The 26,531-nt window shown below is 33.9% G+C and overlaps 1 long non-coding RNA gene across 1 annotated transcript; it reads right to left on the bottom strand.

Annotated features, from left to right (window-relative positions):
- Nucleotides 1-7,738: 7,738 nt before the first annotated feature.
- Nucleotides 7,739-13,167, bottom strand: LOC309624460. The gene is made up of 2 exons (XR_014241944.1): nucleotides 13,081-13,167; nucleotides 7,739-13,044 (listed from the first exon to the last, which is right to left on the bottom strand). It is a non-coding gene; the product is annotated as an uncharacterized lncRNA (long non-coding RNA).
- Nucleotides 13,168-26,531: the final 13,364 nt, after the last annotated feature.

Genomic DNA, 26,531 nt, shown 5'->3' with positions numbered 1-26,531 from the left:
CTGAGAGGATATGTTGATTTTCATGTAGAAGTTTAAACCAACTGGGAAATCAGTATATTAAAATAAGGCCACTGTTAAAGCGATGGTGTGAGTCACTATTTTCCTAGGAAGACGCCCGTGGTTGTATCAATCCATCAGAAGGTTTAGTATCACCTAATTCATCACTGTAGTTAAGGGCAGAAAATAGAGATCTTTTCCACAAGTATATCTCTTAGGTACTATCTCCTGATCATTTGGATTTTTTATTACAGTTTGTCCAAATTTTGGTGATATTAATAATAGAATGGTTTATTATACAGGCTGTACTGTTCCACAGACTTTCCTTAGAATCCTCACTGTGGACTTAGTAGTTAAATTTTTTGATATTAACTTGTTTTAGTTTCTTCATTGGTAAAATGGAGCTATAATACCTATTTAGTACAGTGGTTGTAAGGCTTAAATTAGACATCAACTGAAAACTATTCAATGTATACCAAGTACTCAATAAATTGCAGCTAGTATTATATCATTGTCATCAATATCAGAGACTATGAGTTTTAGAAGCCTTATATAAGGATCATAAGTCTTCAATAGCACTGCACAGAGATTTTAGCCTTAGGGACAGTTAAGTTACAGTTCTCTTGTGTGTCCTAAACAAAGGATTACTTGAAGAGTCAGGGTTAGAAGAGCTTGATGATCCACCAGTGAAGCCAAAGGCCAGGAGACAGCTGTAAGGCAGCATGAAGTAGTGCTAACAACACCGCATCTGGATGGGGAGGGAGGTGGAGACTTCTATACCACCTCCCAGCATTCAATCACAATGGTTAACACCGTAAATTAATTTTAAAAAATAAGATAAATAATAAAATCAAACAAAATATAAATGGAGAAGTGGAGGTATCAAAACAAAACAACAAAAGAAATATATGCATTTAATAAGCCCAGATATTAGGCAGAGTGAAAAAATCCAATCAAAAAAATGTTATATTATGCATGGTTCCCTTGATAAAAAAATTCTCTAAATGACAAAATTATAGATGGATAAGAGAGTAGTGGTTAGCAGGGGCTAGGAATGGGGAGATGGGGATTGATGTAGCATAGGAGGATCCCTTTGTGGTAATGGAACAGTCCTGTGCCTTGATTGTGGTGGTGGTTACATGAATCTGTACATGTAATAGAATATTGTAGAACTACACACACATGCACACACATGAGTGCATATAAAAATTGCTGAAATCTGAAAGTCTATAGTCTAGTTAGCAATATTGTGTCAATGTCAATTTCCTGGTTTTGATATTGTATTATATAAGATGTTACCATTGAAGGAAATTTGTTGAAAGGTTTATGAGGACCTCTGTACTATGCTTTCAGCTTTCTCTGAGAATCTAATCATTTCAAAATAAAAAGTTTAAAAATTTAAACACAAAAAGGAAGATTGAGGCAATAATCACAAAAGGCCTAAAATAAAATGTAAAATTCTTAATAATTATATAGCAAAGCCATGTAAACATAAAATTAATAATATATAAATAGATGTTATTATATAATTTTTAAACATCTGCATTTCCAAATACACCATGTATAGATTAAAAAAGGAAATATAAGCTGTGAAAATTATTTATGGCAAGATTGACAGACAAAGGGTTGCTCCCCAAAATATATAAAGAGCCCTTACTGTTAAAATAGAAAAAGTCAAAACTCTCAGAAAAAGTGGGTAATAATATGATGATACAACTAACAAAAAATTAAAAATGACAAACATACAAAAAGTATTTAACTCGTGTATTAATCAACTGTTTATTTTGAAAGTAAGAAACTTTTTATATGAATGCATATTCTCATATAGAAGCTGGTATATACACACAGAAATGGGAACTCTCATACATATGAAAATGGGAGTGGGACTGGGTACAACTATTCTAGAGGGCAAATTAGCAAAATATTTGCTAAAAGCTTAAAGAAAAACAATACAATTTTTTAATTTAAGGATTGTCTATTTAGAAATTTGTTCTACCAGAAAACAGATTTATGAACAAAACAATTCATCATAATGGTATTTTTACAAATAAAAAATTAGAAATATTAAAAACAGTGACTGGTAAAATAAATTGTATTATTTCTTTACTATGAACCCATTACAACTGATGTTATAAAAGTATATTTATTAATATAGAAAGATGTTTATGATGTTTATGTTATGAAAAGTGTAATATAAAAATATATTTTGTTAATAAAAACTTACTTCTTAGTTTCTCCTGACTTTCTCTTATCTTTATTAAAGTTAGCAGTTCCAGTATTTAAATTATATTTTGAATGACATGAATTTTATCTTATTGTTTATAATTAGTCTTTCAAAAATCATATTTTATTTTTGTTGTTTCTTCTTAAAATAAATTTTTCTAAATAAAAAGAAATTATAAAGTCATACAAATTCAATATTACAGAAATACATGCTATAGAAAGTAACCCATCACCCAATGAGAACTACTCTCAAATAAATCAATGACACTAAATTAAAATTAAACATAAAAAAGAAAATAAAATTCACCTATGATCTTTTTTCCTATCTAACATAAATATCAACCCCAAATCTTTGCTGTGTCTAGCTGAGTTAATACTCTACACATTTCTTCTAGATCTTATAAAAGCAAAGCACGGAAAAAAATCCAAAAGAAAATCCTAATATCCTCCATAATAATGTAATAATTAGATTACATATAATTGCAATCATTACAATAGAAAAATAATAATGAAACTATTAAAACAAATACTTTATATCTCCTAGTAGCATATACTTTTATTATGGTTTCTCTTGATTGACAATAAAATATTAATCTTGAAGAAAATAAGTTCAAACCATTATGGATATTATTGTTCCTTGTCATAAATTTTGTCTTTTTTTTGAACAATTGGAGAATATATGTTGTCGAGACCATGATATAATCAAGACTATGAAATAATATGAAGATTTTAGAAAGTAACATTACAGCAGAATATTTTCCTTTAATTAGTTTCATGATGCTCATAGATACTTATAAAATGGAAGGTTTAATTTAAAATACATTCTCAATAAAAGGTTAAACTTGGTGGATAACTATTTTCCGTATTTTTGAGGGTAATATAAATCTTCTATATCTACCTTTATGGAAAAAGGCTGCAGCCTTTATTCTAAATTTGCAGTAGCCTTAGTTAGCTAAAGTTTCAAGCTTTTGCATCATGGAAAAAGTTATATTTAAATAGCATCAATATTCTTATTTTTCAATAGCCAAAAATACATTATTTGTGATTGTAATACTAGTATTTTGATTATGATATTCATTAAAAGAAGCTTATCCTTACTGATAGAGAAGTGTAATATCAAAGATTGGGAAACATTAACAAGGAAGCAAGAGAAGAAAACCATACATTTTTATGGTTATTGTTATTCAGCATTAAATTTTTCTGATAATAGACATTTAGTTCTTTAGACATGTGTCTCATGTTTTTTCTCATGATTCTTTTTTCTGTTGTTCTATTATCACAGTATTCAATGAGTAGAAAACCAGAATTTAATGTAACGAATGCTCTGGAAATGTTTCTACAAAACCTAAGAAGAAACCCTGAATAGAATGAATGTAATCCCTGCATCCCACTGAAATATTCACATCTCAAAACAGCCACTGTAACAGATCCTACATTGATATGAAAAGAAGATGTCCCCTCTGTTCCTTGTGAATATTTGCAGAATAAGTTAATAATATCGTATTAAGTGGCTTTTTCAGGGAGCTAAGTCTTATTTCTCACATTTTTTTGTGGGTAAGTTGTGTTAAGGGAGGGGTTTTTTTTTTTTGCTTTTATTTTGTTTTGTTTTGTTTTTTGTGTGTTTTTTTTGCCATTATTCTACTCTATTTTTAAGAGTAAGAGAAAAACTGTTACTGCTCAAGATGACCAAAGAAGTCTGTTTGGGTCATGGAAGAAATGTGACCCTGAGGTTCTAGAACAAAAGTAGAGTCAAGGCATAGAAACAAGATCTATTGTTTTGTCAATGGACAGTAAACTGACATGGTTAAGGTGAGTTTTGTTTTTTTGTTTTTTTGTTTTTTACCCCTTTAATAAACACAGAGCCAACATATGGGCTGTTTGGAAAGTTTCTTCTTCTAGGAAATCATTAAACTATTCATTCAACCAACTTATTAAGTGTTAAACTCTGTGCAAAATATTGAAAATGCAAATATAATTAGGATATGATTCCAATCTTTTTAGAATATCATAAAGGTAAAAGAGGCAGACAATTAAGCAAATTTTTATAATACATTATGATAAATAATGAGAAAAAAATAAAAGGTACAAAAGGGAAGAAAAGGATTGTGATATCTTTTTTTTTCAGGGGAAGTTTCAGCAAGATCTATCCAAAAAAGTAAGAAAGCTTTATTTTGCAGGATAAATGAGATTTTGCCTAGCAATAGGGATAGAAATGATAATCCAAACAAAGAGTATACACAAACATAACATATAAAACAATACAGAACCTTTGGTAGTCCAGTACAGATGGAGCTTAAAAATGGTGGCACCCTTACCCCATGATCCCCACCTCCTCGTCTATACCGTTGTGTTATCCTCCTTGCTTGGGTGTGGGTAGGACCTGTGACTTGCTTTTAACCAACAAAATATGGAAAAGATGATAGATTGCCACTCCTATGATTTTGTTACGTTACCTAAGACGTCTATTTTGGTAGCAGACAGGCTAGGAGATGCTTTCTACTGGCTCGATGAGGTAAGCAGCTATTTTGAGGAAGCCCACATAGCAAAGAACCGTGGGCAACATCCAGCAGCTGTGGGCAGCCTCCAGCTGACAGCCAGCAAGAAGCTGAATGCCTCAGTCTTACAATCATAAGAAAATGAATTCTGCCAACAACCTAAGTGACCATGGAAATGGATCCCTTCCCTAGTGAAGCCCCGGGTGAGAACCTATCCCTGGCCAGTACCTTGATTGCAGGTTTGTGAGATGCCAGAGGATGCCACTAAGGTGTGCCAAACTCCTGACCTGTGGAAACTGTGAGATAATAAATTGTGTTGTTTTTAGCTGCAGGTCTTTGGTAATTTGTTATGCTACAGCAGATAATAAATACAAGACTTGTAGAGAGCCAGATCCCCAGCCAACCCCTAACTCTTCCAGCTAACCCAAGTACCAGATATAAAAAAAGAAGACATCCTAGTCATCTAGCCACCTGATTGAACCAACACTTAACTGCAATCTCCTGAAAAACTCAAAAGAATTGACCAGTTGAGTCCAGTCAACCCACAGAATTGTGACAGATAAGAGTAAATTGTTATTTTAAGCCACTAAATTTTGGGGTGCTTTATGGTGTAGCAATAGATAACTGGAATATTTATTCACTGGAAAAATGGGTTTGTTGCCTTGACTCAAACATTTGCCACCTGTTACTTCATGAAAAGGTTAAGTACAGAGGGCTGAATTTTGCTTGAATCATAATTTTAAAATTTTTTATGCACCCTCATGCATAAGCAAGAACTTACCCATGCCTTTTTGACTTTCAAATAGTTTCACTTCTCATTTGATGAGCATTTTAGCACTGGCAGAAATACTCACAAATATGATTTCAAAAATTGCTTTCTCTTGTTTCTGAAAAAAATCAAAATGTGGAATCATTCTCATAATAGATGCAAGCCTTGGACAAAATTGATTTTCTACTCAAAATTTATCCAAACCTTCAATTTTTACTAAGAAACATATCTTTCTTGGAACACTTAGTTTCTCTTACTTTCCATGCCTGCAGTGGCAGTTGGCTTACTCATCAGGACCATTTACGTCATTTGATTACTGAATACAAGAATTCAGCTTGTATATTTGAGTGGTAATGATATGCCAGACACTACAGTAGGTGCTGGGACTGGAACAGTAAACAAAGTGGACTTGGTCCCTAGTCATCTGGAGCTTACAGATTAGTGGAAATGACCATCACAGAAATTTCCAGATTTTCTCTGTTCATGGACCTCTTCTTTTCTAAAGAAGTTTCCTCATGGTGCTCCTAGACAAAGATACCTAACATTCCATTTAGTGAGTAGTGAAGTCCAAACAATGTAATGAGTACTTTTGTTCTAAAAACTTAGTACATATAAATAATACACAAAAATTTAAAGAAAAAGTAATATGTTAGTTCATTCTTGAATAACCACAACTACTTAGTAATGAGATGCATGCATGCAGCTGCCCGGCATTGCACAAGTTCTCAAACGTGGGAATCAGATCGGACACCACCACCCTCATTTCCTGTTTTGCATTGATTTATACATGGTTCTTTCTTTTTATCGTAGGAACCACTGAAAACTCAGCTTCGTTAAGATATGATGACATCATACCTACTAGCACCATCTAATGCAGAAACTGTGAACTATCTTGGGCTTATAGTTCACAGAATTCCAACAGGTGTCAACTATCACTGTGCTTCTTTCAAACTTTTAAAGTTTTTCGATTTTAAATATCCTATGGCGTCCTTGTGAGTTTACTGCAGTGCCCCAGTGCAGCTGCATGTGCAGTTTGAGAACTTAAGACAGATAATACAGAATAATATACAGTTGATCCTTGAACAAAGCAGGTGTGAACTGTGCAGGTCCACTTATACACAGATTTTTTCAGTAGTGAATACTACAGTACTAATACTGGTTAGTGGGTCAGTGGTTGTTTGAATCACAGATGGGTAGGAAACATGGATGGAAGGCTGACTATAAATTATATGTGATTAATCCCTGCCCCACTTGGTTCAAGGCTCAACTATAGCCTGAAATGTAGGTGTTCGACGACTGCATGGATTTCCCTCTCAAGTTCAGCACAAGAGAGCCGCCAGATTAAAGTTTGATGTGTATTTGCTTCATAGAATAATAACATAGCAAAGTTTATCAATACTCTAAAGTATTTGTGAATGGGCAAAATCCTGTCTATTGCACTCATGAAATCCAATGGTCAATTATATATAAATAGAGTTTGAAGTTAAATGATTAATTAGATATGACAGGAGCTATAAATGCAGAACAAAGGCTATGTAAAACATGTAGAGTACAAGTTTCTCCTCTGGATACAGCACGTTTTGTCTTTGAACATGAAAAAATTAAAAAAACTTTTCCTCACTTTTCAGGGGCTGATTATGATTGTGGAGATTAAAGTCCTGTCTGAGCAGATATGGTACATAGAAAAAAAAGAACTTTTATAACCCATTTATTATATAATATGCAGATTATAAAATATCCTATACCCACTTGGAACAAATTAGTCTTTCTTATCCAAAAGATAGCTCTGGTATTATCTACAAAATAAGATATAAGGATTGTGTTATTATACTAAAAGTAATTAGATGTACAAAAATCTCGTAACAAGGTCCTTTAGGTATAAAGACCTAAAAGAGGAAAGAGGCTTAATAAAAGAGGAAGATCTTGAAGAAGAGGAATTTATTCTATGAAACATCAAATTAAATTAGCTTATATTTTAAGAGCACTTATTATATGTCAGGCTTTTAACATGTATTTACAGCCAACAATAAAGCATTTGCTATTGTTAATCAATTGAATTGTCTAGAGCAGAAATTTCTCATTGCCAACCAGTTGGCCACCTTCACTTAGAAGTGATGTTTTCTGGCCTATACCAATTCTAAATTTATGAATGTGACATTAACACTTAAAATTGAGTTATCTTACTAGAAATCTGGGTTATGAGTTCCTTATGTACATTGGAAGATCTGATAAATTCGGCCTTGAATGAATCAGCTGGTGCTATGTGGAGGTATAGCTTTAAAGGGATGGGAAGTTCACTATCCCGTTTGTCTCATTCTCCACTGTACCCTATTTTATTATACCTGAATTATTTAACTTATTCATAATTCATGCCTGACCATGTAGGCTTTTGAGATTGTGAATCCTGATAGATGATTGTTGATTTATCCAGGTAATGTCTGTATCATAAGGATAATTGCAGAATGACAATGAATGTTTTCATATAAGGCAAATAAAATATACTCTTAGTTTAACAAAGCACACTTATAAGTCAGCCTTTGTTGGCCCCTTTGGAAGAAATGGAAAAGGGAAAAAATTAATATGCCTCTTTAATCACAAGCAAGTTTTATAAACTCAACTTGCCATGTAAACTTCTGGGATGGGAGATTTTTAGGAAAGCAATTAATTAATAAGAAGTAGCGATCATGTAGAAAATCTAGTGAAAAACCTGGATTCACTGTGGAAATTTAAAGACAACTAAAAGCAAATATCATTTTTCCCAGCAGCATTTTTCAAATTATTTAATTTGTGGGTTAAATAAAATATATGAAGATAGAAAATTCAAATGACTAAAAGGAAATAAAAATACCTCACCTCCTCCTTCCATGAAGCTTACCATCCATTCTAAATATAACATAGCATGTGTTAATTCTTATATTCACTTATCTTTGTAGTGTTATTTCTTTTAATTTTAAAAACAATTTGAGGTGATTTGTAAAATTAAGCACAATGTGCAATCGGGTCATTAAAATGCAGAAAGACATAGAACACAAGGGATTAAGCATCCTAGTTGATTCAGGATAATTATTTTATTTGTGCACTAAATTTAAAAGTAAATTTCTTGATATCTAAAACAAAAATTCATGTATATCTATAGATACTTGGTAAACAATTCTGTCTGTGATAGGATGGATACAAGTTTTTCTAAACAAACAATTCTGCATCAACTTCAAAGGAAATATAACATGCAGTGCATTATTTATAATGAGGTTTGGCTGTATATTAAAAAACAAAATAATGATAGTTTAAACAAGGGTGGTAGTTAGAATTCTAAGATGTCAATCAAATTCCCACTTCCTGATGTATGTTCTCTGTAGATCCCTTTCCACTTGAACGTCGGACTATGAGTATAATGGATTTCAATTCCGTGATTCAGTGTACTATATGACAAAGATGAAAGGATTTTGCAGGTGCCATTAAGGTCCCCAATTCAATTGACTTTGAATTAATCAAAAAGGGGATTATTCTGGGTGGGCCTGACTTGAAACAGATGAGCCCTTAAAAGAGACTGAGCCCTTCCTAAAAGAAGAGATTTGAGGCACCACACCAGGGAACCTCCTGCTGGAGTTGAGGAAGTAGGCTACCATGTTATGAGAGGGCCTGTGGAGAAGACCAAGTGGCAGAGACCTCCAAGCCATGTGCAAGATCTGAGAGCCACCCTCAGCTGATGACTAGCATGCCTTTAATTCAGCCTTGTGAGCCTCTGAACAAAGGACACAGCTAACCCATGCCTGGGTTCCTGATTAATGGGATCTGTGAGGTAATAGGTGGGTGTTGTTTTAAGTCACTAAGTTTGTGGTAAATTGTCCTGCAGCAATAAAAATCTAATACAAAAAGATAGAATTTTATTTTTCTTACATGTAAAAGCAGCCCAGCGATGAATAGTCCAGGACTAATATGTTGTCTGAATCATCCGGATCGAGGCAACTCTATCTTATTGCTTTGCCTTTCTTTTTATGTTACTTCATGATGCAAAATTGTGGCTAAAAATTCAGCAATTACATCTACAAGTAAAGAGAAGGAAGAAAGAGGGTAAGAAAGAGAGCATGTCCATTCCCCTTTAATTCCAGGAGCCAAAAACACTTGTTATAAAATATCCTATACCCACTTGGAACAAATTGCAGATTATAAAATATCCTATACCCACTTGGAACAAATTAGTCTTTCTTATCCAAAAGATAGCTCTGGTTTTATCTATAAAATAAGATATAAGGATTGTGTTATTATACTTTTATCTTTTATCTTCTTGGTCATTATTTAGCTGTACAACCATACCAGTTGCATGTGTGGTTGAGTAAGGGAAAGACTGACAATTGAGAAAAGCAGAAAGCTAATGTGTCACTAGGCTGTCCCTTCCTTTTAAATGAAAGCTATCTTAAGGGACTAGATTACAACAAACTTGTGACTATCCTATCTTATTTTTGGGAAAGGGATCCATATGCTGGCAAATTAAATTACAAAGAAGCTCAGGCTTTGTAGCAAATTGAAGTTCCACAATTTATTACGTGGCTTGAGAGACTTGCATAACTTCTCATTTGTTTATGTAATCTGTAAAATTTAGGCAATTATTCCAATGCATAGGCACTGTTGGGAAGAAAGCACAAACTGGCATAGGAGATGAAGGTGCCAGTTGTGAAATATTACACTACAGTATGAAATCTGCATTCACTTGCTAAAGAGTTTGGGTCATGAGGGTACATTAGTGAGAAGTATTATTTTTATCAAATAAGGAGTTTTACAACAGCTTCAGCATTTGAACAAATATGCAATTGAAACCACAGATTACCGCAATACATAACATGGATAGGAAAAACAATGAATAGGTGTTTTTAATCTATAACCTTGTCCACAACTTACCTAAACACTGTAGAAAAATGAAATTGAACTCCAGTAGACTTGTCAAGGATGAATTTGTTCCCAAAAGTATTGCCACATAACTGAACAAAATAATCTATTTGGCAAAGCCACTTAGCATAGCCAATTTAAATATCAAAGAATATCTTTCAAGAATAATGAATTACATTAAATTGATATTTACTTACTTTGTTGATGATTAACCAAGAATTTCTGCTGCTATTTAAGGTTTCTCCTGTTTGGATGTAGTAAACAAACCTGTTCTGTTAACAAAGAGGTCTAAGTTTCCTATTTGCTGGATCTGGTAGACATTCATCTATTTTCTTATTACACAGTGTATATTTTGTTTACTGAGAAAGTTAAAATGAAGTCAGTGTGAGGGGTTTAAAACACAGCTCTATTTTCTTCAGACAAGATATTTAAATCACGTGTTTTATTTGTCAAAGAAATCTTTTCTTTGTATTCTGATTTTAGCTGTAGTACCAGGAAGTAGGCTTGAAAATGTATTAATAGACTGAAAATTATGATAGTTGTATGATTCAGACTTGGGATAGGGATAGTTCCTGTAAGTGGAATCAAAATCTGATGAGAGATTTATGAATGCAACAAGCACATACACTCCCACACAACTATTTCAGTCTTCTCAATCATTTGCCCTATAATATAAAATAATGTATAGCACAATGATCAGAATTCGAGCAACCATAAACCAAACTTGATTCTCTCTCACACAAGATACAAGATTAAATGATCTAGTCTTGTGATTTTGTTCAAAAGAAAGGTGATGTTTTGAGGGGATATGGACAACACTAATTGCTCCTATATATTTTGGCTTAAAATGTTTGTAAATCGAGAGCATTTCTGTGGATATATATCTCTCCAGCAAAAATGTATGTATATATATTGTGTATACATATGTCTATATGTAAGTGTATAAATATAAAATACACATATTTTTCCATATATACACACATATACCTTATACATCTATGTATCTAGGTGTGTAGTACATACATTTGCATTTCAAGGATACTAGCAGTAGTAAATTCTTTTATAGCAAAGGCAAATAGAAATTTTAGGAAATTTATATACATTCATATTCTTATTAATTATTTTTCTCAATTTGTGCTTGTGTAAGACATCAAAACATTAGAGATCTAGAGACAAGAAAAAGCAAACATCAATGAAAAATAATTCAACGACAAAAAATGTTCACCTAGTAATATAAAGTAAGTGTCTATAAGTATGTGGAGAAATATCTTGCTTGATACTGATAAATCCATTAAGATCATTTTTAAAAACCCACAGAATTTGCCTAAAAATATCAGGTAATTGTGGAAAATTGAGAATGAAGTGTCACACTCATTTTTTTCCATTTTTTAAATCATGCCTTATCTTTGTTACATTGGACACGATGAGACTATAATAATTTAAAATTTGTAAATTTTCTGATTATAATTTGTTATTAATTTGCTTCCTTAATGATTATAATTTTGAGCCATTCAAACACCAGTTTTACAGAAAATCCTGTTTTTAAAGAAAAAATATTCCTGGATTATAAATAATTGGGCTCTATTATTGTCTGTGCGTGGGCCAGAGAGTAGGAGAAAGTGGAGTAGTTAGCCTTAATTATCTGGATAATTTATTTCTGTCAACCCAGCCTTGGTGCCCTTTCCTTTCAAAACTGAAAAGTTATATTAGAAATTATAGTTCGTCTTAAAGGAACTATAACATTAGAGATGACATTTCAGCACATTTGTGGATAAGTTATTTTCACTATGTCACCTTTCCCTATGGTAGTTGTGCAGCGTTCCTATCCTAGGATGGAGATTGAGAGAGCGGATGACAGGAGGGTCAGGGGACTCTTCTCTCTCACGCAAAGCCTCCTACCATGGCCATCTGCAATCAGGTTGTTAGCCTGTCAGCTCAGTCTCTCAGAATTCCCCGAATGCTGCTCAGTCAGCTGAGAGAAAATACCTTGTGTATCAGCTGTGGATGTCCCTTAACAGCACCCAATCACTCAGTCATGCAGCCTAAATGTGCCAGCAGACAGCACCTTCACACCAGTGTACGATAACTGAGCTTTCCGTCGATGTGTCTTGACCTTATAAGAAGGCACAGCAAAGGGCCCAGGGTGAAGAGCCCAGAAAGGCTTGATTGCTACTAATCTTCTCTTGTCTGTTAAAAATGGCAGCTTCTTTCACTCCAGTCAGTCAGAAACAAATGTAATAAAACAATCTTTACTCAGAAAAACCAGTAAGATGTTTCTTTTATGCAGTGATGAAATACAACCACTAGATGACACCAAGAGATAGTTTCTATATGTCTGATTAATATCCCACACTCAGTTGCCTGTTCAAAGGTGACATTCTTGTTAAGATTTTCATTGAGATCACAGATGTAGGCCAATTAAGTGAGCTGAATTTTTAGAATTGCCTTGCTTCAATATTATTGATTGCCATCTAATCAGGAAGTCAAAACAAACCCAAACAGAAACAAAAACAAAATAAAACAAAAAAACATTGGATATGGGGTCATTGGGACATCCAACCTTAAACATTTCCACTTTTGTTTCTTACTGTACACACCGTTAATAAGGTATTCAAAAGGAGGTGTTACTGTAACTGTGATTTTGGAAATATTCTGCAGGCATTTCTATTATAAAACCTTCTCAAAAAAAAAAAAAGAAAAAAGAAAAAAAACCTTCTCAGTGACTTGAAATTTAGCTCTAGTACTTCTCTCCAGTCTACATTTTATAATTCAAGTCTCAGCAATATGCATCTTTACATGGTTGTAAACAATTGACCTGCTTAAATGCCTGTATCAGAAGAGGAAATAAACCGTAAATACTAATAAGTTTGTACTCTCAGATGATTATCTATATTTCCTTCAAAAATCAACTAGTGTTTCATCTTGGATTTGGTGTGCTGATGGTTCATGGCCAAATTAATGTAATTTGTACCCTGGGAACAGGCTTAAGCTTTAAAACTGTAGTTTCCCTATATGGTAGAATACTGTTTTAGTAGCAGCGTATCTATATGAGTTGCATACAAACTTCAAAATCTGATCTCTTTACCAGTAAGAATCTTCAGAAGACTGAGATCATGAAGAAACAGTTAATATTAAATACTTCTTAATAATTCTAACAAGTGTTGCTTGAAACTGCTTGAGTAGTTTTGAAAACACAATGGATGATTTTAGTATTTAACTAGCATTGCCACATGGTAAATTAAATTGCATATTTTTCAGAAAAGATTTATCATTAGAAACAGACTGTATACTGGTTACATAAAGGAGAAAATAAATATTCTTAATTGCAAAAGTAACATTTGAGACATATAACAATTTCTAAGAAGTAAATGTGTCAAAATTAACAGAACACAAGGTCATACTCATGTATTGAACATTAATTTAGTAAGACATATGAACATCCATCAATTTACAAACCTAAAATTATAAGGAAAAACAAATACAACCTCACTTTGAAATAACTCATTATTTTTTTGAAACAAGAAACTTTATTCTGATTATTCAGTGCATCCTTTCTGCTTCCTTTTTGAATTTTGAACCATTACATATCTGATTTTTCTGTTTTAAGGGTTTTCTGAAATTATGGTAAGGTTTTTAAAATTTAAATAGCACTCATATTTTGAAATCAATATACCAAGACATATTGCACATTGAGTATCTTTGTTTAAAAATGTTGACTAATTTGCATAAGAAACATTGATACCTATATAGATTTTTTTTCTTATTTTCTTAAGTGGAAAAACTTAAGATGGACCCACTTAAAAACCTGGTTTGTTTCCAATAATTATAGCATTAACTTTTGTGTTAACATAAATTTTATGTGTATAATTTTCACAAGAATTTTTCTGAAATTCCATAAGGATATAGGAAATGAGTCACTCAGAAATGTTTGACTTTCAGAAGAAATTTTTGACTCTATTTATATTCATTTTATTTTATTGGATTGGAATATGTAGGTGAGAGAAAGCTCTTACAATTTCACACCAACTGCTTATTCTCCTTATGGTTCTATTGACTTATATCTTCTCTGTCGAATTGACTGTATTAACTTTCCATTTTTGAGAAAAAATGTGGATTTCAAGTCCATCCATGAAATAAAAAAGGCACACATACACACATGGACACACCTCATTCTAACATGTACTAAATGTATTATAAATTGCATATAGAGAAATACTGTTTTGTAATGCCACGACGTGTTAACTCTTCTTTTGTGTGGGATGTCGTGGAGTAGTGGGTGTTATCTTCTAAATCCCGATAATAGCAGTTATATAGAGACATGGCAATGGAGAGAAAAAGTAGCTTGAGATTGTGTAATTCACAGATGAAATAAGTACATTAAAGATAAAATATGAAGCTTAATTGGGAGTTTTTGTTTATCGTCATTTATTTTTCTATGTCCTAAACTTTGCAGTCACTTAAGCAGAGTTATTTGGTCATTTGATTCTATTTATGGAAAACTTTGAATTATTAACCATCTGAGTTTTAGAGGGAGACCTCACAAAGCAGCTTAAAAATAATTTGGCAAATTTATTTTTCTTCCTTTTTGTTTATTTATTTCTTGATAGAGACATTTTCTTTATTTTTCTCTCCATTTACAGGTGCAGAATTAAAGAACACGTTCGCTCACTATATTATTGATGCACTTAAGTGGAGTGTTCCAAAGCATGTAATTACCGTGTAGGCTTATGGCCCTGATGTAGCCGGGGATAGTGGTGCTGCATAGCCATGATTTGAAGGACATACAGTGATGATTATAGAGGCAGTACTCTACATCCATTCTAGCCCTTTTGTGTTTAGCTGGTTGTCATGGCAAATAATTGGATAGAATTTAAGCCACTTTCTTCCAAGTGGGAAATTCATAATTTTACCCTTCACCTAATTTTGTAGATACTTTTAAAGAATCTTAAAGTTTCTATAGGAATGACGTAGAGCAGTGTGGGAAAAATGTTCTCATATAGCGGGCATCTCAGAAATTAGGCTGCTTCTTTTTGGGGGGTTAAAGATGTCAATTTCTATATGCATCAGTTTGCTTCATTTTCTTATAACTAAGCCACAGACTTTGAGCTTCTTTGGTAAAACAAGTCCAGTGTAGTTTACTTTGACAGCTCCTGAGAGAAATGGAAAAAGAGGGTAAAAAATTGAAATCTTATTAGATTTTAGCTAAAAAGACACTCTGACTCAAGTTGTTCCTGGGAAAGGCAGCGAGCCTTTTCAGAACATGGCTGATGGAGAAACTTGCAAATAGAAATGATTTAAGTTAATAGCATGATAGGGTTGCCATGAGACAGAGAGTCAGGATTAATTAACCTAGAGGACATATAAGTCAAGTAATAATGATGTGTTTTATTTATTACTTTCTATTTTAGTTATATAATATGTTAATGCATGTTTAGTATATTAGATCCTCCTTTCAATTGTAAAATACAGTTATAAAATAATAGAAAGTTTAGATTTGAAAGATGTTCATCATCGTCCAGTCCAATATTCCCTGAGTCATTTAATCTTTATTTAATGAGCACCTATATGATGCCAGCCCCCATCAGCTATTGAGAATATGATAAACTTTTAAAAATGAACAAACACACCTCTGCCCTCAAGAAGTTTATATTCTAGAAACGATGTGAAATATGGAAGATGATGCCTACGAGAATTGTCATCACTTCATCCAAGTGATTATTTGTCTACCACACTAGACTCCAAGACTAAGTTCCAAACACTGTCATTCTTTGGACAAAAAGGCCCCTCTGTCAAAGTTCTTTGTTGTTTAATCGCTGTGTTTCCTAAGCCCTCTTATGTTTAGCAGTATGTAAATGCTAAATCCAGTGATGGAGAGCACATGTAGAAAAAGTGTGCAATCCTGGAGGATATGAAGTGTTCCTTTAAGATTAGAATTCCTGTCTGTGCACAGAATCGTTTACTAAAGATAACACAGCAGATCATTGCTACAAACAAAGTTTTATTTTACAGTGACTATTCTTTTTCAGATTCTTTTCCATTACAGGTTATTACAAGATATTGAATGTAATTCCCTGTGTTATACGGTAGGTCCTTGTTCTTTACCTATTTTATGTATAGTACAGTGTATCTTGAACATTTTGAATATGTTGTTCTCCTGTCTTCTGACTTCCATAGTTTCTGATGAGAAATTAGCTGTTAATCTTATTGAGGATTCCTTGTAAGTTATGAGTCCCTTCTCACTTGCAGCTTTCAAGATTCCCTCTTTGGCTTTCAACCATTTGATTATGATGTGTCTAGCTGTGAATCTTCTTGAGTATATTATATTTAGAATTCATTGAAATTCTTAAATGTGTAGATTAGTATTTTACATCAAATTTAGAAAGATTTCAGCAACTATTTCTTCATTTTTTTTTTTTTTTTGTCCTTTTCCCCCTCTGGTGTCCTTTGGGTCTCAGTTATGTGTTTGCTGTATATTTGCTGGTGTATCCCATGTCTCTGAGACAGTGTTTATTTCTCTTTTGGGAATACACTGCATGGAGCTCCCATGCCAAGGAGGCCCAGAAATGTCTTTTTCCACCCTCTGACCATTCTATTCACTTATGTGTGTATAGCCATTGGTCCCCAGTCAGGAGTCAGGTCAAGGGGCCTAGACCCTCTAATCAATCTTTATCTTGTGGGACCATTGTCCCAAGTGATTATAGGTCATATTTCTCATTGCCATCTTTGCCTTACAGTCTTTTAAATTCCTCCAAACTAAGGTGAACTAGGCAGACTTGTCTGACTTGTTTGAGGCTCTTTAATGTTGGCAAAACATCAGGGACTTCCATTGGCCCATACAACTTCCAAGAGTGCTGGATTAAGACCTTTGTTTTGACCCCATCAATGTTTGCTTTATTCATCCCATTTCTTAATAACCATTTAAAGATTTCCATACTGTTGGGATGAGTCCTTTGACTTACTCCTTTTTCTAGCCTCTTTATTTTGCCCATTATCTTTTGAATCATTCTGACCTTCTTTGCTGACTATTGTTTCAACATAACTTTCCCCTTTGGAAGCAGTTTTGAGACCCAGTATTAAGGTGCACTTCAATATTTTCTTTGCTTTATTTTTAACTTTACCCCTGAGACTAAAGCTTGTAAACTCAGCTGGTCAGGATCCAAGCTTGGCCCAGAGTCAGAATTTGCCTTAGTACGTTTTAATTTTTTATTTTAACTTTACCCATTGATATGAGACCTGAGATTAAAGGCTATAACTTGGAACAGCCAGAATCCAAATTATGGATGTATAAGGTATACATCCAAAGATGTATAAGGCAGAGTCTGGGAGGGTTCCAAACGTGAAGCTCTGTTGTTGCCCAGACGCATTATCCTCCTGGCACTGATATGCGACAGTACATATGAAGTACTGCTCACCAAGGAAGTTCATCAGAGACTCATTGTCCAGAATTTTTATTGGGACTTCATTATGTATACATGACTGATTGATTGATTACCCACTTGGTGGAACTCAGTCTCCAGGCCAACTGATACCACGTGACCCAAGCTTTCCCCCCCCCCTTATTCACATGGTAGGGTTCTGGTGTGACCAGCCTCTGCTCTAAACTGTGAGCTTCCTAGCAGAGTTGACATTGGTTACCTCCCAGAAATTGAGGGCAAAGGACAGCCCTCTCTTTGGACAAGGTCAAATTCTTTACTAGACACACTTGACAGGTCAATAATGACAAATCTTTGGGAATGAGGTTTGAAGGAGCTCCAACCTTATTCTGCACTCTGGTGGCTGCCGTGCTTTTGTTTTTTGCTGTGATTACGGGCTGTTAATTTTCAAGACTACCCCCTGGAGCAGCGGTGGGGATTGGGAAGAGGTCAAGTTAAAATAACCCAAAGCTCACTGTTCTTACTGAAATTTTCAGCCATTTATTTTTCAGTAGATACTCCCTGAATTGCTGCAAGCCTTTGATTAATTTCCAGAGTAGTGAAAAATTCGATCCTGATAATTTTGCCATTTTTCCTTGCTTTTATGGAGGAGAAAATTTTTGGAGGTCCTTATTCTATCATTCACCAATGTCACTCCCTCAGCCTACTTTTCTGAATAAAGGTTTGTTGGAACACAGCCATTCTCATCTGTTCACATATCATCTAGGGCTGCTTTCCCATGGCAGTGAAAAGGTGGGTAGTTGCAACAGAGACCTTCTGGCTCACAAAGCCTAAAACAACTTAAAATTTATACTATATGACCCTTTAAAGAACATTTTTGGCAGCATTTGCTCTAATGTATAGACGTTATTCTGTGTGTGTGTTTGTGTGTATATATACACATGCACATTCCATAGTCCATAGCCCTGTACCCCAAATATATCAGTGGCTTCTCAAAACCCTGGGGGAAAAGTTAGTAATATATTACAAAATTTTATTAAAAGAAGAGAATCTGGGCTATACAATTCTTCTCCATGTTGCTGTTCCTAATTGTTTTTGAACACACAATGGTTTATGACATCAGTAAAAAGGGAAAGAAAGAGTTATAACAAAAGTTCTATCAAATCTTATACTACAAAGACTTGTTAAAAATCTAGGCTTTACCTTCTTTTACTTCTCTGTTTATTTTTCCATGTACCATTTTGTCAGTTTTGTAACAGAAAAATGAAAGACAATTCTTTTTTTTCTCCACCTGTATAAGGTAGAGTTAAAAATAAAAATCTCTATGTCTGCATCTTTAAATCTTAAATACTATTCTCTACCTAATAAAAAAGTTACATTTTTATGTTAATTGATATGATCCATCATATTATTTGCTTTTAAAATTTTGATTTCATTTGTGTAAAATTTTAAGAAAAGTGATTCACTTATTAAACAAGGATTTATTTGCCTGCTCATCACTGCTCAATTATTTGAAGAGAGATTCTTTAGCTTGAGGAAGTCTCTTCCTTTCTCAACATGTCTGTTCCTCAGCCATGGTGAACACACATATCTGATGGAACTTTAGATTCACTGAACTTCTGTTAACCTCCCTAGTCAAGAAATAAACCATATTTCACAAAAGGGTAGTAAACTAGAAATTTTAAAAGGGTAAAAATAAACTCAGGTATTATAGGTTTGAATTACTGGACAAGATTTCATGTACAAAAATAAGTTGTGAGTCTGATTCTAAAATTAATAGGATCTACAACTTGCTTGCATGATTGAGTCTTCTAATTTATTGGATACAGAGTAGGTGTTGTCTTTGAAGTTCCATTATGATAAATTTAATTATCAACCAAAATATTTCTGGAACCAAGATTTAACATATGTGTCAAAATATACAACATATCTCTGCTTATATGCCATTTATATTACATTTATTATTTCATACTATAGGAAAAAATAGATAATTTTAAAATATGGCAGCAACTAAAGGAAATGCTTTACTGCTTTTTGAACTCTTCTACCAGAATAACAGCAACATTTGAAAGTGTAGAAAATTAGATTTTATTGGAAAAACACATAAACTCAGGGTATGAGAAGTCCCTTATGGGCCAGGGATCATAAGAGCATCTAGTCACCCAAAAAAGCTGCCAATATTAATGATTATTGATATGGATGTAAATTTCTACATGTGTTTACTACCCTATCTTCCTGTGACCCAAAACTCTTGGTCCACTTTCTATTGGGCCTCTCTAATGTAGACCCAGGAAGGTCACTCAGTATTTTGTATGTGATCCTCTGGGGACAACCAGATGTCCTTTTTGCCTTGGAGTGGAGAGGAAATATTTATAACAAAATTTTAATGCAGTGTTGTTTTCCCTATTCCTCTGTATTGATCTGGGCCTGAAAGTCATCACCTCTTACTGTAATTTGCACATGTACACATGCACACACAGACACAGACACACACTGTCAAATTCTGTGGTTTCAGAGCAAAATGAAACGCAATTTGGTTAGCCGGCATACCTCTGTTCTGGGTCCCCCTGCTTTGCTCGCCTCCAACCCAGAGATAATTATAAATAAGTTCACTATATTTTATCACTTGACTTTATCTGTCAAATGTTGTTTTAAAATGTATATGCCTCATATATACAATGGAATATTACTCAGCTATAAAAAGAAACAAAATTGAGTTATTTGTGGTGAGGTGGATGGACTTAGAGTCTGTCATACAGAGTGAAGTAAGTCAGAAAGAGAAAAACAAATACCGTATGCTAACACATATATATGGAATCTAAAAAAAAAAAAAAAAAGGTTCTGATGAACCTAGGGGCAGGACAGGAATAAAGAGACAGATGTAGAGAATGGACTTGAGGACACGGGGAGGGGGAAGGGTAAGCTGGGACGAAGTGAGAGAGTGGCATGGACATATATACACTACCAAATGTAAAATAGATAGCTAGTGGGAAGCAGCCGCATAGCACAGGGAGATCAGCTCTGTGCTTTGTGACCACCTAGAGGGGTGGGATAGGGAGGGTGGGAGGGAGACGCAAGAGGGAGGAGATATGGGGATATATGTATATGTATAGCTGATTTACTTTGTTATACAGCAGAAACTAATACACCATTGTGGAGCAATTATACTCCAATACAGATGTTAAAAAAAAAAAAAGTATATGCCTGCTGTTTTTAAGTCTTTCTGCATCCCAGGCAAGGTCTTTGTGCACAAAATGTTACAGTTGTGCCTTTTTTCTTTGCTATCCAGGACAGAAGGAGAAGGTAGGTAACCGTCTGTGAGCTAACGGAGAACTTCAATAACTCCCACAGAAAGAGCCTGTAGGGAGTTTGTATTTTTGGCCATGAATCCAGGGCTTTCATTTTAAGTTTCAGGGTGCATCATGCAGTTGATCACTAATTGAATGGGGGCACTGGAGGCTCTGGGGATCAAGCTGTGACATTTTTCTGAGCCTGAAGTCTGCTCACAGTTATTACTGCACAGGCCTTGCTGACTGCTACTTCAGGGGACACGGGGAGAAGGAGGTTGTGCTTCTGAGTGTGGGTGGTCAAATAAACTCTTTTAGCAGCAGCAGTTAGTCTATTTAGCCTGAAAAAGAGACCACCAGCAGCCCCCAAAGTGCTAAAAAAATTACAATCAATTTTAAAAATATATATTATATTACATAAAAGACTGTAAGAGCAAGTGCTGAGCATTGCTGCACAGAATTACCAGCTGCTAAATGAGGCAGTCACGTGTAGCCAAGCAGGATTTATCCTGTAACCCAGAGAATTGCCAGCTCTCCCACCACTCTACCCTTCTCTCAGGGGAAAGAGAAGGAAAAAAAAAAACTAAACAAAACAAAAAAATAGCAGCAGAAAACAAAAAAACACAAACCAGTTTAGAGAAAATGGGTTGAAGGGAACTACTGAAATGTAGTAGCCTTGGAGTTTATCCTCTGGTTGTAAGTATTTAGGATTTGTTTTTAAAGGGATTGTTAAGGCTCATATGTTTGCCTTATATTTAGACAGTGTTTAAGGACCAACTTACATCTGCAAATTCGTTTAGGGCGTTGGTTGTCAATACTGTTCTTTATCATTGGTGTTAACTCAGTTTTGGATTGTCTCAAAGTTTTTAAAGCCCTAAACTGTGTCCTTTACTTAATTCTATATTTAATTTAAGAAATTCCTGGAATTTTTCTAATTGCTGATTGTCACGTAATGCATAAAGGATACTTCAGCCATCATACTAAATTAAGCACTTGGTTTTTTTAATCCAAGCAATTCAAAATTTTAAAAATATGATACATATACTCTATAAATTTTTAATCAGGATTCATAAATGTGTATTAAGCACCTATTGTATATACTTATCATACAATTAAATGAATAAGACTAATTTTCTGCCTTGAAGACTTTATAAGACTATAAGCTCCATGAAGGAGGGACTATTTCTGGCTGATTCACCACTCTGACACTCAGAATCAACATTGTGTCTGTCAGACGTCAAGTCCATGATGTCCTGTAAATTAATGAGTGGATCTTGGAGAGGAAGCAGGAATTTAAACAACTAATATATTACATTGTAATTAATGCCAATCTAATTTGTATTAAAAATTATGACCACGGGCACAATTACCAAGTCTACAGAGCTTTCTGCTAGAACTTTTGCTTTGCATTTAATTTACTTTAATTGAACACTTCGAGCAAACTACATTTCATCCAGAAGACCCGCCAGACAATCAAGCACCCGGATGAACTCTACATACACTCTGTCCCAAACACTCTGTTCAAAACAGACTCTTGATGCCCAAGTTTAAACTCCCTCTTAAAAATGAAAATTTAATTTTTTTAAACATCACCTGAATATCCTCCTCTTATAACCTAGCCGGCAAAAGTTTTGTAGGACCGAAATAATGAAGAGACAGTTTCTTTAATCATAACTGTAACACTGAACTCACGAATTAATGCAGAGCCTTGTTGAATAGGAAACCAAAGAAAGAAATTGAACTGAGGAAAAGGCCAGAAGTAGGTTTGTTAATCTGATGTCCATATGAGGGCTCTTCATGCTTAAAGAACTATATCAAAGCATGCTAGAAAAGGTGTTATCTACCCTTTGGAAACTGTGTTGGCTTCTAAATGATCACTCTTGATTTTTAAACAAATTTTATTGGAGATTAATTGCAAGTCACTCTTTCTGAGTCTCCCAATCAATCTACGTATCTTTTTGGTAAACCACAGCAATATTTGTTATCTATAGATTTAGTTATTAAATCTATTTACAGGAATTTCTAAAAATGGTCTTTAGTATCTTTGGGTCTATAATACATACCCTTTTCTTATCTGGAGTAATAATTAAGCTATTTTACAAAAATCCTAAATCTAAATAATTATATCATTTTAAAACAAAATTACTATCATATCTAATTCTGAGATTACATGTAGGTTGTTTTATACTCTGCCTAATTTTTAAAACAGACCTTTGAAGACATAGTCTGTTTATAAAGTCATCTTGTGTCAAATCATCTTATAATTTAAGAAATTTATTTAGCACATAACTATATCTTAAATGTTGAGACAGTCTCAGAAACTTATTTATTTCTTTAGTGCAGTGGGTTTCTAATCTACTTTTAAGTGGCTGATCCTTTTCTTCAATGGAAATCTTATATATTTTCAACATTTTAAAAAACAACAATAACGATATTAAAAATAGTTAGCATAATAAATTTCCTGTTGTTGAATCAGATTGGGATTTGGGTCAGAAAATTCTCATCCGTCCAAATGTGTTCACATTCTTTCCATAGTTCTAAAATAGACTTTGGTTATATACAAAGCACTGGTCAAGGAAGAACTGCTTCACTATTTACTGTCTCTGGGTTTGTTAACTATTCTTTGTGTCTTCTTGACCATGAGGTTCCATAGGTCACTCAGGTGAAAGTGACCTCTCCACCAATCAGTGTCAGAACACCTAGACAGCATTTTGGTAGTATTCTCCAAAACCACTCAATGATTCAATGACAGCCATTTTATTGTGTTGACCCCTCACCACACAGAGAATACACTCATTCAGATGTCAAGTGCGTGCTGACAAAGGCCAGCTTAGTTGAGAGTGGTTGTGCTTTAAACCCCTTTTAACAGATTTATCCCTCCATCAGATGTGAATGTTTAAGTGTTTTTGAACAAGTATTATAAAAACAACTATTGTAACAAAATTTTAATCTGGTAAAATTTAATTTTTTTCAAGGTTGATCTACGTAGCTAATATTTTTATTAAATGTACAAAGCAGTATTTTTTTTTGGCTCGATAGCATTTTTCATTTTCAAGATGACTATGCAATGATATAGAATAAAATTAATTGAGCACTAGCCATATCACACAATAGCTGTTCAGTTCCTTTCAGACCTTAGTTTAAAAAAAGAAACATTTACTAACCATTAGATAATTTCCTAGAAAAAAGTAGGTGTATTATTTTATTTTTGTGTATCAAAGACCAAGTAAGAGGGGATTCTCAAACAATGGATTATGAAGAAAGGCTCATAAATCAAAAACAATTATGTGAGTTTAGAGGTGAGATAAGTTTTTATATTTGAATAGTTTAGGTGTGTTCTTGACAAAAGGAAGAAAAATTGATAAACTAGAGAATTCTCAAGATATTTTACTGACAGTCAGAGCTTACATATTTTTTTCCCAGCTATTTTACTTATAATTAAATGTGGCTTAGTTTGAAATTAGAGAGTCATTTTCCCAAACTTATCATTTCCTTTTCCAATTATTATTTCAACTAATAATAATAATAATGCCTGAATAATGTACCTCCCTTTAGGTTTTAGGGATTTATTTTTCAATGATGGTTTATTTCTGTAGTTAGGTGAATTCATTCTTTCTGATGCTGATGGCTATATCATCCAAGTAAATTTGTCTCTGTTATTTATTGTTATAGGCTCATTTATTTTTCTGTGTTTCATCAATGTATGCTTCATATGAAAAATACATGTAATAGTAAAATTATTTTATTTATGACATTTTCTAGTAAGATTTGTGATGAAAGAACTAGAAATGCTCCATCTCTTTCTCATCAAGAAATTCTATACTATCTGGAAAATATTTAATCTCATTCTCAATCTCAATTCAATGTCACATAAAGCTCAGAGTATCATCACTCTTCTCCTCCTCTGTCTTCACTGTTAAGTGTCCTTTTAAAGTTTTCTGAGAATTACTAAGTACTAAAAAGTTAAAGACATATCTCCATGTATTAGATGGAAACCTCTAATTATTAATGTATCACCTGGCTTACATTAAGCTTTATGATAACATATGAGAATGAGAGATAGTAATCTTAGCAGGGGAATGATAACATTGATTAAAATATAAAGCACGTTCATTGGCCAATAGATAATACAATAAGGCTATAGACCCTAGTGATTATTCTGCTGGCCTGGGTTCCAATTCCATTTTTGCCTCCCATTTAGCTATGTTACTTTGAATAAATTACTTAAAATCTCTGTGCCCAATTTCTTCATCCCCCAAAAGGGGATGAGGATGATGTTTCTCTCCAAGGGAGTGTGGCAAGAATGAAATAAGTTAACATAGTAATATACTCAGAACCATGATTGGAACTTAGTAAGTGCTATACACGTTTGTTATTATTATTTTTAAATGTTATGTACATTAAATTGGTATTAGAATTTTCTGGTTGTCTCTGAAAGTCATTCAAACTGAAACATCATTTTAAGATATATATATGCATATATATATATATATATATATATATATTAATATTTCTCACATGAAAACTTGGAGCACATGTAGTCAGTCAATGAATGAATGGTAATAAGGGAGTAAGATCTAGGTATTTGCTAATGGGGCAGGAAAGAAGAAAAGAGGTTGAGGAGTTGGGGGTGGAGTGGAGTAAGATTTAGAACAATTTAGCTACTTTGTTATAATAAGTCAGAGGTCAGGAAAGTTTTTCTATAAAGGGCCCAATAGCAAATATTTTAGGCTTTGCAGACCATAAGGTTTGTCCCGAGTACACAATTCTGCCCTTGTAGTGAGAAAACTGCCATTGACAATATGTAAATGAGTGAACATGGCTGTGTTTCCATAAAGCTTTATTCACAAAAACAGAGCAGTCTGACTGGCCCTGCAGACTATAGTTTACTCACCCTGCAGTAGATCCTTCAGTAATCACAACAGGGGTCAAGCCTTTTTCCTCTTCTCATTGTCCTTGATCAGGTGTTTGTTTGTTTTTTTTTTTTTTTTTAAACATCTTTATTGAAGTATAATTGCCTTACAATAGTGTGTTAGCTTCTGCTTTATAACAAAGTGAATCAGTTATACATATACAATATGTTCCCATTTCTCTTCCCTCTTGCATCTCCCTCCCTCCCACCCTCCCCATCCCACCCCTCTAGGTGGTCACAAAGCACCGAGCTGATCTCCCTGTGCTATGCGGCTGCTTCCCACTAGCTATCTATTTTACATTTGGTAGTGTATATATGTCCATGACACTCTCTTACCCTGTCACATCTCACCCCACCCCCTCCCCATATCCTCAAGTCCATTCTCTAGTAGGTCTGTGTCTTTATTCCCGTCTTGCCACTAGGTTCTTCATGGCCTTTTTTTTCTTTTTTCCTTAGATTCCGTATATATGTGTTAGCATACTGTATTTGTTTTTCTCTTTCTGACTTACTTCACTCTGTATGACAGACTCTAACTCCATCCACCTCATTACAAATACCTCCATTTCATTTCTTTTTATGGCTGAGTAATAT

The sequence above is a fragment of the Balaenoptera borealis genome (assembly GCF_965194805.1).
Source record: "Balaenoptera borealis genome assembly, chromosome: 2".
NCBI lineage: Eukaryota > Metazoa > Chordata > Mammalia > Artiodactyla > Balaenopteridae > Balaenoptera > Balaenoptera borealis.
This window is presented reverse-complemented; position numbering and strand designations above follow the sequence as displayed.